This window comes from Miscanthus floridulus, chromosome 3 (assembly GCF_019320115.1).
Source record: "Miscanthus floridulus cultivar M001 chromosome 3, ASM1932011v1, whole genome shotgun sequence".
NCBI classification, from domain to species: domain Eukaryota; kingdom Viridiplantae; phylum Streptophyta; class Magnoliopsida; order Poales; family Poaceae; genus Miscanthus; species Miscanthus floridulus.
Window position 1 is genome coordinate 119,350,391 of NC_089582.1, and position 12,443 is coordinate 119,362,833.

The window sequence follows — 12,443 nt, forward strand, 5'->3', positions numbered from 1 at the left end:
ATCGGTTGGATCTGGGTTGCCCATTGGTCCAAGGCATTGGACGTGCGGCTGATCGGTTGGGATAATTAATTTGTTGCGCAGTTCCTAAGGTTATGGAATCCAGAAGACAGAAGAAAGGAAAAATCACCAACTGAATGAATTTGCAAAAAGATCAAAGTAAAAGGTAATGGAAGTGGAGCGAACCGCGGGGACGTCGAAGTTGATGGCCATTGTCTTGAGGAAGGTGGAGGTACGAGCCGGAAACTTGAAGTTAGCGCCGGAGAAGGGTTCTTGTTGGTTGAGGTCGCGCGGTTGTTCGTCGGAGTCGCCGCCGGAGAGAGAGAATGCCAAGGATTGGAGGCTGAAGATAGAAAATGAGGGTTCCGGAGAAATCTATTTATAAGCCGCCCAGAATAAGGGTATTTTGGACTTATCTCTATGTCGCGCGCATATAGGTCAAGGCGGTTCAGAGGGATATGGTAACTGTTCGCGCGATAATCAGGGGATTGTACAGATGAGTTGATAACAAGTAATCATGACTTGGAAGGGATATCGATACATGATATTTTAATTCTGAAAATGGCAGCATTATCATGTTAAGATCTTGCCGATGGGTTATTGTTTTGGTATCTTAACCATAATCAAGGCAAGAGTGGTTGGCGATTGTGCGATATTTACTGAAGTGCGTGAATCAAGATTAGATTTGATTGGATTTGATAACAAATCAAGTTTTGGCTTGGAGAATGAGTTACGGTAATCGGGCAAAGGCAAGCGTTATCTGGAGTAAATTTCGGAGCATTAATGGTTTTATACTCCGAAATTGGGGGGCATGTGTTGACACCGTTTTTTGCACGTGTCAAAATAATCGGAGTGGACTAATCGGCAAGGGGAAAGTTATTGAATACTTTGATAGCTGATGAAAGCCAGTTTGAAAAGATGGTTGCCGATAGCTGGTGATGGTCGATGGAAAGGTTGATTTGGACTCGGGCGTTGCCGATGAGGTTGGAGGTATTATTGTCGATGCCGATGAAGGGAGGCTTGAGGACTACTGCCGATGAAACATGGAGTATGCCGATGAAGGGAGGCTTGAAGACTACTGCCGATGAAACAGGGAGTATGCCGATGAAGGAAGACTTGAAGACTACTGCCGATGAAATAGGGAGTATGCCGATGGGAAAGAGGACGGTGAGGTTTCCATCGTAATTGAGGCGGACAGGGAAATAGATAGGAGTTGATTTCCTTTTCTATATTTGTTAGGGTATGATTCATGTAAGAGTCACGTGTTCCTTAGATATGGGATTGGTGTCCTAGTTGTGTTTGGTTGTGTCTCTTTAGATCAGGGTATAAATATGGAGTAAGGGGCAATGTAATAGAGAATAACATCAATCAATATCAAAACCAATTTTTACTCCTATTCGCATCTACTTACTTTTCGGCGACTTCGTCAATTTGCATATTTTTCCTTTTTTACGAGTTCTCATTGATTCGGCGAGCTGCATCGTTTCAGTACGACCTTCGGCGATTCTTGAGTTCCGCGTGAGCACCTCTTGGCCGTGACTTCCGGGCGTATCGCTGTTGTCAGGACCAAAGTGTTCGTATCTTCATCCTTGTCGATTAGCAGGTCAAATCGACTGGCACGCTTTGGATATCGATTCGGGTATTAGCCCTTTGTGTTTGCAGATTCACTTTTGCATCAACAGGTGTTGATGTCGATCTAGTGAGTCTGAGCTTGAAGAAGTCGACCTCCCTTTGTTGAAGGGAGCGCATCCCCTTTTATAGATGAAGGGGAGGGCTTTACAGGTGAGGGGGAGAGAGTACGGATGTTTCTAAGCCTTGTTGCCTACGCTGAGGAAAACTGGATAATGGTTGACGCCCCCCAATACTATCGATGTTGCTGTAGAATGTTAGATGTGCACGGGAGGTCGACTTCTTCAAGTTCAGACTCACTAGAACGACATCAACACCTTACAACCGCAGGACCACCAAGTTCCGACCATAGCCCTTCCGGTCGGAGCCAACCGAACCTCTTGTACACCCCCTTATTTCTCCTTCTCGTTTGTAACCCCACTATAGACTTCGAGCACCTGGGCTCAGGAATAAAGTCACCGACCGACCCCGACTGGACGTAGGGCACATTGCCTGAACCAATATAAATCCTGTGTCATTGAGTGCTAGGCCACCTCCGATCACAACGTACAGCAAAACTACAAATATTTACTAGTTGGTCACTTTCTGCACCGACACTAACTATCCTAAATCACTAACCCTAACTATCGTAAATCACTAACTATACTAAATCACTAACTATCCTAAATCAATAACAATCATAAAACCCTAACTATCCTAAATCACTAACCTAACTATCCTAAATCACTAACTATACTAAATCATTAACTATCCTAAATCACTAACAATCATAAAACCCTAACTATCCTAAATCACTAACATAACTATCCTAAATCACTAACTATCCTAAATCAATAACAATCATAATAACATGAAATCGAGAGGGAGATACCTTGATATGAGCGGGCGACCGTGATGCGCCGGCGTTCGTGGCGCGGCCGGTGCGGGCGCTGCGCGGCAGGAGTGGGCGGGCGCGGCGGGCATGTGAGGGCGCGGCGGGCGCGGTCGTCTGGGCGCGGGCGGGCGCTGGCGGCGGGGCGCTGCGCGGCATGCGGGCTCGCTCGCGATATTTATCTGGTCCTGCCGCGCAATGCTCCGTGGCGCGGCAGGCCCTGCCACGTCACCGGTCAGCATTTACGATCGTCGCCACGTCAGCCACCCGTCGTGCCACCATGCATGGCGCAACACAGACTTTTCGTCGCGCCATGGCAATAGGCGCGGCCAAAAATGTTAGTGTTGAAGGGAAAAAACAATGTTAGATTTAAAATTAGTTTATAAAGAGTGTTAAAAAAAATGTTGCGGTGAAGAACCATGGTAAATCTTAGTGCGTCTCAGCGATGATGTCTAGACGAATTTTAAGGCAATATATATACAGATGAGTAGGGGTTGACTCCTGATTAGATTGAAAGGAAAAATAACAGACAGTTACAACCCTGTTTGCAACGTAGGATGAATATCTCCTGATGTCTCTACAGGGACATGAACTGAACTATTTCTTCTGCCTTGTCAAAAAAGAAAACCCTATATATCCTCTGAAACACCCCTGCGTTCCACAAAAGCTCTCATCATGGGACCTTTATTGGTTGTTAGGGACTGGATTAGCACATGTGCAGGACAGAGGAGGAACATACCCCTGCTTGCACTGTTGTGCCTGTTGGCGAGGTTGGGACGTAGCTATCCGCTGGGCACTAGGGCCTTACACTATCATATCGACATGACCGGCACCGGCACCGGCTCCCCCTCTCGCGCTATGACCACCTACTCACCATGCACGATTTAACCCTGCTGCCACTTTTCTAGAAACTCATGAGCAGATACCAGCACCGATTGGATACCTTGGCACGCACCTTTTGGCCACCGGACTGCGTGACATCACACACACACACAACATTCTTAGCCTGGCCAATTAGCGGATAAAGCAATCTGAAAAAGAGACCACTGATCTCAGGTCTCCACACGTTGAGCCCGAGGGGAGGGCTGGCGCCGGAACGTCCCATGATACCTGATCCATCGGACGGCTCCATGGACGTACTCCCCCAGCACGTGCCCCTTCCTAGTTTCATGGGCGAACCTTCTCAGTCCGCATGCCCTCAGCATGCCCCCGACCCCCATTCGCACGCCCCCAGATAGCCCCGCAGTCCGTCGCGTCCGTCCCACGCCCGCGACAAGCACGCTGCATGCCCAGCGCGCCCCATGGATACAGCACCCCGCGTCCGCTAGCCCCAGCACCTCCGCCCGCTAGGCCCCCACCGAACTAGCGCCCCGGCTCGCCCCTCTCTGGCCGAACAACATAGAAAGCTGGAATAAAATATGTGCAACAACATGGAACAACTACTGCAACATTAGGCTGAAGCAGCTGGAACACCATGAACATATTATTACAACAACACGGAAACAACTACTGCAACATTAGGTTGAAGCAGCTGAAACACCATGAACATATTATTGCAACAATACGGAACAAACTGCTGCAACATTAGGCTGAAGCAGTTGAAACACCATGAACATATTATTGCAACAACACGGAACAAACTGCTGCAACAATAGGTTAAAGGAGCTGAAACATTTGGAACATATTATTGCAACACTGGTGTCAAGCATATGAAACAACGCTCGAATAAAAAATACTTGCAACAACATGGAACAACTACTGCAACATGGGATTGAAGCAACTGAAACATTTCGGAAGTATTATTGCAACATTTGTGCAAAGCATATGAAAACATCCAGATCAGAACGATTGCAACATCGTCTAGAAACAAGTGAAACATTTTGAAACAGTGCTTTCAACAAACCTTTGAAACAAATGCAACATGGGCAAAATATCCCCAGATCTACTTGTGCAACATCCTTACGTTTCAACTGCAACATACCTCTGAAGCGTCTGAAACAACTGAAAGATACAATTGCAACATATAGGGGGAGATAGGGCTTGCACGGGGAACGCCATGGCCGCCAGATCTGAGGGCGTCATGAGCTCCTTGTGGGGGAGGACGCCGGTGTCGGGGAGGGGCGCCGTCGGGGTGGGGAGGAGGGAGCCAAGGTGGGGGAGGAGGACGCCGGGGTCGGGGAAGGAGCCGCCGTGGTGGGGGAGGACGCCGGTGTTGAGGAGGGAGCCGGGGTGGGGGAGAAGGATGCCGGCGTCGGGGAAGGAGACGTCGGTGTGGGGGAAGGAGCCGCTGTGGTGAGGGAGGAGGACGCCAGAGTGGGAGAGGACGCCGCCGCCGGCGGCTAGGGAGGGAGCGAGGTGTGTGGAGGACGGACGGAAGGCAGGGAGGAGCGCCGCCGCCGGCTCGTGGCACTGCGGGGCGCAGTTGGGGGCGGCGTGGCGCTCCTGGAACCATGGGGGAGGCGAGGGAGAGGAGAGGAGCAGCGGCAGCGGCAGCGAACGTGTGGAGGAGCGGTACCTGTGAATGAACTGCAGTGCGAGCGGATAAGGCCGTGAGGGACGAGTGGAGGAGGACGCGTGGCACCGTATCCAATCCTTATCTGACGTGCGTCCGGAAATCATCGGACGTCAGAGTCGTACCATTACCGGGAGCTCAACCAACTAGAGTTGACCGGGAGGCTGCCATGAATGGATGATGGATCGTATGGAAGTAGTGGGAAAGGAGGTGTGCCCCATTATATTTTTATATTTTTCTCATGGGATCGAATAGGCACCAAGCTTTTGTTGTTACTATAATAATCATCTCTTTCTCTTCGTTCAGGTAAATCCGTGCCGATTAGTCGGGAGAGACTGACAGTTTTGCCAAATCAGGAAAAGGCCTCAGCTCATGGTTTCGGATCAGAGCGAGGACGAGGAGGGCGGCTTCGGTTCGGCGAGCGGCGGGGCCCGGCCCCACCAGCATGGGTAACCCAGCGGAGCCTGCCAACCACCGCCGCGCTCCATGTCACGCGGGGCCCACCGCCTCGGGAAAACAGGACAGGGACAGAAAGGGAAAGCGGCGGGCGGTACCAAGTAGCAACCACCTAATGTAATCTAGGCGCCTCCAATGGCGCTTCGCTATCGCCTACCTGGAGAGGACAGCGATTGTGATATGGGTGGTCATGGTCACACCGCACTTGCCAGCAAGTTCGGCAAGCAAAAGGCCATGGCCATCCATGCCCATGCCGCCATGCATGCTCTTCCTGAACTCAACTTGTAGGTAGTTCTTCTGACCTGACCGGCCTTGAGCTACGGATCGACATGCACGCAGGTCGCAGGCGCAGCGCGGTGAAAGTCAGCAGAAATAATCTGAAACCGAAGCAAGCTCGTCTGCTGGATCACTGTCACGAGTAGTTGTCAAAGGCCCCGTTCGCTTGTCTTAAAAATGACTTATTCGGCTTCTTTTTTCAGCTGGAACAGTGTTTTTCTCTCACAACAATTCAGTCGAAATAGTGTTTTTCAGCTAATTTCAGCCAAGTTTAAGAGCTCTAAGCTTCTGTCAATCGGTATATCCCGTAGCTAGACGCTACATGTACTAGTACTCGATAAGGTGATGGAGAGAATTACGAAAACTCCACGAGCACAAACTGCACAACGACATCACGTTATTACGTGCGCAGCAGGCAGCGGGGCAAATATCGCGCGGATTTCGTCAAGATTCCCCCCTCCCAGCCGGTCGCTGCTGTGGAGCCGCTGCCGCAGTCAGTCGCGCATCATTTGCCCCGCGGACGGAGGGAGAACTACCGGGGGACGGTGGAAAACACACGGGCTGCCCGGATAACAGCGACCACCGCCACCTTTACGGTCGGGTCGCGTGACGAGGCCACGAGAAGGAGAGCGGCACAGCAGATACGCTCGGCTCCCGCCGGCGGCCGCACCACGTAGGGGTCGTTTTCCGGCCTCGGCCCCGGCCGTTCCATTCCATGTAGCAAGGGATAAGAACGGCGGGGCTGGCATTAGCGGAGCCAGAAGCGTTTAGGAGCTCGATCATTTTCTATCCTGTAAAAATATTTAGTTAGAAAATTATAGGGCTCTACTTTAATATAAAAAAAAATCCTTTCGAACGTCGGCGACAGCCAGCCGGCCGCCTAGGGTGGCCGGGCGGTGGCTCCGCCACTGAGGGCTGGCATGGCACGGAGACTATTTACCAGCGCCGCCAACGTGCGGAGTGATTGTGCGTAGCGCACATAGGCCTGAGGAGTGGTTGACGGCCCGGGCGAATGGCCAATCGATCGTGATTTTTTTATTTTTAACATTTTTATAAACTAATTTTAAATCGAACATTTTTTCAAAACTAACACTTTTTGCCGCGCCTATTGCCTGCCGCGCCATGCATGGTGGCGCGACAGGAGAATGACGTGGCGACGACCGGGGCTACTGACCGGTGACGTGGCAAGGTCTGCCGCGCCACCGATCTTGGCGCGGCAGTGACGCGCCACGGCGCATGGCGCGGCAGGACCAGATAAATATCGCGAGCGAGCCCGCCCGCCCGCCGCGCACGCCAGCCCGCCCGCCTACACGACGCGCAGCGCCCCGCCGCCAGCGCCTGCACGCGCCCGCCCACTCCCGCCGCACAGCGTCCGCGCCGGTCACGCCACAAACGTCGGCGCGTCACGGCCGCCGGCCGCCTGCTCATATCAAGGTAGCTCCCTCTTAATTTCATGTTATTATGATTGTTATTGATTTAGGATAGTTAGTGATTTAGGATAGTTAGGTTAGTGATTTAGGATAGTTAGGGTTTTATGATTGTTATTGATTTAGGATAGTTAGTGATTTATGATAGTTAGAATAGTTAGTGATTTAGGATAGTTCGGGTTAGTGATTTAGGATAGTTAGGTTAGTGAATTTGCTTATTTAGGTAGGTAGTTTTTAGGTTTGAGGTTGTGTGTTGTAGTATAGTTAAGGTTTGGTTAGGTAGTTAGGGTTTAGGTTACTGTTAGTTAGGATTTTGGGTTTAGGGATTGATTAGGTATTTATTATTTAGTTTATAGTTAGTTATTTAGTTAGGGATTTTGGGTATAGATACTAGTTTTCAAGTGTCGGTATTTAGTAGTGCGTGATATGTCGATTTGGATGATTTGACGAAGTTTCGTCAAATGCTTATTTTCTTAGTGAAGTTGTTTAATATGTCTGTTAATGTTACTTTGAATATATACATGTGCTTTCATATTGTGTTTGTATTGCATAACAAGTAGTTCAAATTTTGCAATGCTACGTAATGTTAATTTGAATATTGTTAATTTGAATACTCTAACCCCTTGTTTATTAATTTGTAATAGGATGGCCCCTCCCACGCAGCACCCGTTATATCACATTCTTGAGGTGAAGTACGACGACCAGCACCGAACACACATCTTGAGTGACACCAACACAGAGGTGGCCTTACCTCTTTTGAGGCCCCGCACGTATACCAGGGTGCACCAGTGGGACAAGCGTTATGCGTCGTATATACGGCGTGTCGGCTTCCTCGAGCTTGTCCGTGTTATCAACTACGGTCTTCCGCCCCTTAACCCAGCACTACTTACTGCAACTGCAGACAGGTGCGAGTGCCTTCTTTATACGTAAACATTCTTATTACAAATTTGAGTCAACTAACAGTCGTTCTATTCTTATAATAGGTGGAGGCCTGAGACCCACACGTTCCACCTACCTTGCGGCGAGATAACCTTGACCATACAGGACGTGAAGGCTATCTTTGGCCTTCGGTTAGGAGGACTTCCAGTGATGGGTATAATTGACAACAATCACTGGAGGAAACTGGTGGCTCAGTTCACTGCTTTCTTCCACTTGACGACGAGGTTTTAAAGAAAAATAAGTGAGCAATTCAAGCCTATTTAATACTTGCATTGCTTTTCTGCAGCCATCGGGTCTTATTTTCTTTGGTGAATTTCAAGAAAAGTTCTAGTGTTTCGTCGTCCTGGATTATAGAGCGCTTTGATTACTTGGACCCACAGGCTAAGGAGGCTCAGATCGATAGGTTCGCTAGAGTGTGGCTCTAGCACTTCCTTGGTGCTTTCCTCTTCCTAGACGCCTCGAGCAACATCATCAGCTGGATCTTCCTTGACATACTACGCCAACCATGGGAGAACATAGCGGCGTATAGCTGGGGTAGCGTAGTCCTAGTATGGACATATCAATAGCTATGCGTTGCCTGCTGTTGCACCTCAGGGTATGCGAACCTTGGGGCTTACTCCTACCTACTCCAGATTTGGTGTTGAGAACGATGGCCCGTTGAGAGGCCCCTTGCTACTAGTTTACTGGTAAGTACTTCGATTCACTATATTCTTCGAGGCAGTTACATATGATAAAATTATTAATGGCTAATTCATTATCATGTTCAATATAGCAATGGAACGGGCAGGATACACTCCCTACAGCTCTATATATCTGGACAGAAGCAGAGTTAGTTAGAGGGAATGCGAGGCATAAGTACAGGAAGTATACGGACGGTCTCGACGTCCTGACACAGCACCAGGTTACGCTCTCTTTACTCTCATACATGTGCCTTGTTCGATGTACACTATATCACAACCTAACTCAATTATAAAATGTTCAGGTGCATTGGTGTCCTTGGGATGCTCCGGAGCTCAAGTACTATCTGAGTCCTATCACTAGGGATGAGTCAAATGAGTATCGCTTCAACGTCTCTCTTATTTTCTTCCATGTGGTCGAGATTCACTTACCCATCAGGGTCTATAGACAGTTTGGAAGAATGACAGGTTGTCCACCACCGCTTTACTCCACCAACCAAGAATTGTACGGGTGCGTTATCGATTAATAACAAAACTACAATTCAGAGGTGTGTGTGATACAACTAACATCGTTTTGTTGCAGGTATGACCACAGGAAGAGATACAAGATCAAGGATTGACGCATGACACACAACGCGTACATCTAGTTGTGGCAGACAAGGGAATAGCAGCCGGTCCATGTGGGTCCCCCACACGACCAGCACACCTTCGACGAGTACCTGCGGTGGCTTCATAGGTCTACGAGGACACATATCAAGCCCCCGCACACTAAGGAGGCGATTGACGAGGACTCAGAGGAAGATATGATCGAAGATGTGTACGACGTTGCCACTAGAGCCAACACATAGCTACAGAGAGCCCCGCTTCAAAGATACGTGGTAAGACACTTGAATGGTACAATTTGTTATCCATTTGATATTAAATATGTGTACTAAAACTGTCCAACCGCGTTTCTATACCCAGGCGACACAATTGTCAAGGATGTCCAACGAAGCAGCGTTTCAGCTTCACGAGTCTAGAGGGCAAGGGTCAGGCGTTCTCGAGGCTTTTGTGGAGGTAAACATAAACTTGTTCGTTCTAAAAATATTTCTTTAGTGTATATGCATTTAGGAAATGCACTAACTTTAACGTCTATTTATGCAGAAGGTGAAGCGGAGCTACAGGAAGCTAGCTCAGAAGCTGAGCTGCATGGACACTTGAAAGGTCCTTGTGTGGTTTTGGTAATTGAGTGATAACCTAGGTGGACTAATTGTATTTATGTGAGATACATAGGTGATTAGTCCACAGGTACATATGTGTGAGCAACATATGCCATGAAGGTGAAAATGGCTTGGAGATGTTGTAAAGCTCACACATGTGATGATAAAGGAGCTCATTGCATATGAGACATAACATTGAGTCATGTGATTAAGGTGGAGAAGATCAAGACAAGACTTGGCTTGATGGACCAGTTGCAAGCATGAAGGGCAAGTCGGAGGCTTTAGAGCGATGGACCGCGTGGCAGTGAAGCTTAAGCAAGACTTGGCGCCGATGGATGAAGACAACGGTGAAAAGCAAGTGAAGTCAAGATCGATGAACCAATATAATCACGTGATGATATAAAGTGGATCACATCATTGTTGATCATGTTGATGCATGTGTTGCATCGACATTGGAGGAGATGGAATGGAATATGCAAGGCAAATGTATAACCTAGGGCATTTTATTTCACCGATCATAGGTGTGTAGAGAAGTTTGTGACCGAGTTTAGGATAGATGGTTGTACTATCAAGAGGGACAAACTTATTTGCATATCGGTCATCTAGTGTCACTCGAGTGATCTAACTTTGCATCATCGCTAGGATTGAGTGGCGTGGCAAGTTGAGTGGCTAATCCTTTGAAAAATAATTATGAAAATGCTAACACACATACACATAGTGGTGTACACTTGATGGTGTTAGCACATTTCCAAAGGAGATGAAGTTGGAGTTGATGTGGATCAACTCAGCGATGGAACGGAGGTGAGAAGGGTTCAAAACTCTACTGGCGGAGTGTCCGCCCGTAGAGTGCGGATAGTCCGATGGTGCCACTGGCGCCCTATACAGAAAAGAGAGGTCCCACAGAGTGGACCGGACTCTGGTCATGCAGTGACCAGACGCTGGGTTCCAGTGTCCGATCAGTAATGGCAGACAACGTGCAGGCGTCGATCATCGACCGGACGCTGGCGCTGGAAGTGATCGGACGCTGACTGTGTGCGTCCGGTCAGGGTGACGTGTGGTGATGCAGGTAGAGCAGAAAGGGCAGAGAGTGACTGGACGCAGGTGTTGCGTCCTATCACGATAGACCGGACACGTCCGGTCATGTCTAGTACCTTACTAGAAACGACCGGACGCTGGGGTTGCTGCGTCCGTTCAGTTGTTGCTGCAGCGTCCGGTCGATAGATGACCGTTGGGATCCCACGAACAGCGTTTGAAGAAGGGGACATGTGGCGTGCATCGCATGACCGGATGCTAGGGTTCAGCGTCCGGTCATCCCGAGTTTGCCCAGTGAAGAGGTAACGGCTAGTTTAGCCCATGGAGCTATAAATAGAAGGTGGCCTTGGCCATGGCTGGTGCTGAGCACCTCGGGAGACTTTGTGTCCATGCTTGTGAGTGCTTAGGAGCCCTCCATCTCACATATGTTTGATAGTGATCATCCGATTGTGTGAGAGAGCGATTCTAGTGTGATTGTATCGTGAGGTTGCATCGAGTGGCACTAGGTGATCAAGTTGCAAGTCGATGATGCTTGCTACTCTTGGAGATTGCCACCTCCTAGACGGCTTGGTGGTGGTCTCCGTCGAAGCCCGCAAGAAGCTTGTGCGGTGCTCTAGAGAAGAGCTTTGTGTGGGCATTGTGCTCGCCCCGTGGGAGCCGCAAAGAGCAACTCTAGTTGAGCGTGTCATTAAGCTACCCTCACTTTCGAGATAGGTTCTTGCGGTGCCCGATGTGCGGGTTTGGCGGGTGATGCCAATTAGCCGCCGAACCATCAAGTGAGTGGTCGACACAACGGGGACGTAGCGTGTTGGCAAGCACGTGAACCTCGGGAGAAAAATCATCGTGTCAACCTTGTTCTTCCCGTTGGTTTGCATCCTCGTTACACAAGCTTATAATTACTTTCATATACATTGTGCTTATGTAGTTGCTCTTGTAATTAGTTAGCTTATGTAGCTTACTAGTTACCTTTTTGCTTATGTAGCATAGAAGTAGCTCCCTTGCGTGGCTAATTAGGTTTGTGTAACCTTGTTAGTCACTTTGCTTAGTTTGTGTAGCTAAGTATTTACGCTCTCTAATTTGGTATTCGTTGCCTTGTTATTTAGCATTACTAGTGAGCTTAGTTGGCTTTGTGCTTTTGCTTACTAACATGTGTAGGAGCTCTCTTGTTGCTTAAAGTACTAGTGGCATAGGTTTGTGTGACCTTGCTCCTATAATTAGTTAGGTGAGCTCTAGCTAGCCCGATACATTTGTTGCTTGATTAGTATCTTTGAAAGGTGCTATAGAACATAGATAGAGGGGTGTAGTCTTGGCTAGACCGATAGTTTTAATTCCGCACTTGTTTCGGTTAGCCGACGCGATTAATTTTAGAAAAGACTATTCACCTCCCTCTAGTCCACCATCTCGACCCTACAACACTCCATGGGTGGA